We start from the raw sequence: 3,361 nt of genomic DNA, 5'->3' as shown, positions 1-3,361 counted from the left end.
AACTGGGGAACCTCTAAGTCAATCAAATTTGACTTACGCAGCTGACCACAATGAGAGTGGTGGTGTTCCTTAAACAAATTTGTCGACCCTAATCTCCTAAAGTAATTAGGTTTAGTCTCAAAACTCAATAACTGACAATTTCAAATTCAAACGTTCCCACAATTGGAATAAAAGTTTTTGGTGGGAAAACAAAATCAATCTGGGTATCATAGCCTGGGTCAACCACATCAACCAGAGGATGGGTTTCTAACAACTGAAATTCCTTATGGACAACATGAGGTTCGGGAAAAAGTGTATGAAGATATTCTTGTAAAATGGTTGAGGCATATATGTTAAGTCCCAAGTGAGGGACCTTTCTAAGAGTTAAAGCACATGGATAATAATCACCCCTAAACTTAGAGTTTTCAGTATCTCTAGAAAGACTAGTCACAACTTTCCTAATTTCAAGGTCATCAGATTCCTGAAAATGGTCAATTGATTCTTCTAAGTCGGGTTCATCCTCACTCATCTCATCGAGTTCATTTTATTTTTCTAATTCTAATGTTTCTAAATCGCTAGACTCTAAATCAATATTCTCAGAATAAACTCGTTCCTCAAGACTATCATTGGCTTCGTAAAAAGGAAATATTACATCGTCTAAAACGGGGATACTTCTAGTCAAATCCTCATCCTTTTGAATAGGTGAATAATTATTAAAATTATTTGGATTTGAACCAGAAATATTACTGTCATTATAAAGCTCAATTGGGGTAACAAATTCCTGATCACTATGCCTGAAAACTTCAGATTCTTCATCAACACTATCCACATCATAATCATTATAATAATATAAAAATGGTTGAACCTCATCTAAACAAGTAGTGTTACCAATTCTAACCTCGTGATCTTGATTATGTGAATAACTATGTTCATTCTCAAGGGTATTATTGGATACACTATATTGGCAATTCAAGTTATTTCGAGCAATACTTTCGTTCGTATCTAACTCAAGTCTACGTGTCGACTCAGCTATCCTCTCAAGGGTCTCTTCCAAAGAAAGTTCCCTTAGTGTTGGATCTAAGTTTTGATTTAATCTATTGAGGATATCTTCTAAAGATTCAGTTGTTGTTGCAGTCCTTTCGTCCATAACTACGTTATTCACCTCAGCTAACTTATAAGTCGATTCAGCTAACTTACGTGTCGACTCAGCTAAATCCCTGAGGGACTCTTCTAGATAAGGAATAGGAACAGAAGGATCATAAAAAGGACTACTTTTCAAAAGTTTGATTGTATCCTCTAGAGACGAATAACTATTACTATAATTTTCTTGCTCGAATGACCGATGCACGTGTGGATAATAGTTGGGCTCACCATGGTATGACCCATAACCTTGAAAAGGTTGGCGTTCCCAACCACTATTTACACTATGGTCATAAAAAAAGTGATGTCCATATTGTTCAGTTTGATATTCATATTCATTGTGATGGCTATTATAATACCAGTTTGACATCCTAACTGCAAGGGAATTCTACACAAGCACAAACAAGGATGACTCGACCACAACAAGCCTATTTTATTTAGCAAACAAAAAGCATGATGACTCTCATAAATTGTTTCTAGACCAGCTTCTAATCCTTCGAAAGGGAATTCGTTACAATATGAGCAAACCCTTCTGGAATCAATCCGAGTTAAAGTAAGTTGAGTAGAGGCAAGGGAAGCTCAGTGGAGCTTTGATACCCAAGACGTCACCGACATTACAAGGCGGCGCAGTCACGCATTCAACTCACAGAAACCATCATGAACTTCGAAGTATGCTTAAAATAGTAACCAATATTTTTCGAATGACTTTCCTATTAAGCTCGTTACCCTATCGGTCTCGTTCTAATCAGTATTTTAAGGCTTAGGTTCGCGTAGGTTACGTGTTCCTAAGGCGGGCAAGAAGGAAACGGTTATGAAATCCGAGTCCTTATCTTGATTTGGCAAGGCCTTGCCCTTTACTAGAAAATTAAATCCCATTTCAGGTCCTCAACATATATGCATACAAAATCATCCAGTAAACCCGCTGACAGGGGATTCGCGGGTGTTTAGAATTCTTACTTCCCGTTCCAGACTGGGGATGAACCGTTGAAGTCGACTCGGGCCACGACTCCTATGTCATGTACGAACCCGAGGGGCCGAGGCGATATCGTAATCGCCGTCCTTCTCTGCACAAAGTTTATATTTAAAACTAACCTTCCGTAGGGTTTTAAAAAAAAAATAAAGTCCCAAAGTTCAATGTCCGAAAGAAAAGAAAAAATAAATGTCCAAAAATAAAATATTACAAAAATAAAAACCTTAATTACATTTTCTAAAAAAAATAAAATAAAATAATATACGAAATCTTCTTCTTCACTCCTTTTGGATTCCTCTTTTCTTTCCTTCTTTGGCTTCGCTTTTGTTTTCAGCACTTTCTCCCTTTTTCTTTAGCTCAACTCCGAATCTGAAAACAAATAAGAAATACCAAAAGGCGTAAAAAAGAACAAAAATAATAAAAATAAAACCAAAAAACAAATCTATACACAAGTCCGCGTCGGCGGCGCAAAAAATTGATGGAATTTTATATAGTGGTAAATAGAGTTGTCGTTTACTCGGACTTGATGGATTGATTTTAAGAATTAATAAACTAAAAGAAAAGAAAAATATATACACAAAATATTGTCACAGGATAAAGAGGGACCGGGACTCGGGATTCACTGCTTTTCATGTTCATGGGATTCATAAATTTATCTTAGACATTTGTAGCTCAAAACAAAAGAAACAATGACTCTAATCTTTGCCAAAGTATATTTCATAAAACATCAATTGTAAATTACAAGCATAGTGTATCTAAAGCACCTAAGACTAAGCATACACTATCTAACAAGATAACAATTGATTAATAGAAATCATAAATCATTTAAAATCGGTGCAAAAAGTAAATAAGGAATTAATTAAATTACCCCAAGGATGAAATCCAGCTTCCTCCGTTGTCCCAGTGATGGGTTTTAGCTCATTAGGTTGGAAACATACTCAAAATATGGATTCATAGCTCAAAAAGGTGTTACAAAGGTGAAAAGGATAAAAAGCAGCAAGTTTGCAACGCCGATAGACTGTTACAGACTCACTGTCACAACTGTTACAAAGAACTATTGCTTCTTGGGGTCGCAGAAGAACTATCATTTAAAGATACAAAATGTGACGGTTAAGAAAGACAGTCCTAGTTGGTTTAATGTTCTTCGTTCTCTTCCTTCAATGGCAGTAGCAGAGACAAGCTCTGCAACTTTAATTTCTCACCCTTTTTCGTCCCCTAACTCTCCATCCTCTCTCTATGAGTCCTGTATCACCCTTATATACTATCAGGATC

The sequence above is a fragment of the Papaver somniferum genome, chromosome 9 (genome assembly GCF_003573695.1).
Source record: "Papaver somniferum cultivar HN1 chromosome 9, ASM357369v1, whole genome shotgun sequence".
In the NCBI taxonomy this organism is placed as follows: Eukaryota; Viridiplantae; Streptophyta; class Magnoliopsida; order Ranunculales; family Papaveraceae; genus Papaver; species Papaver somniferum.
Note: the sequence above shows the minus strand (reverse complement) of the source record.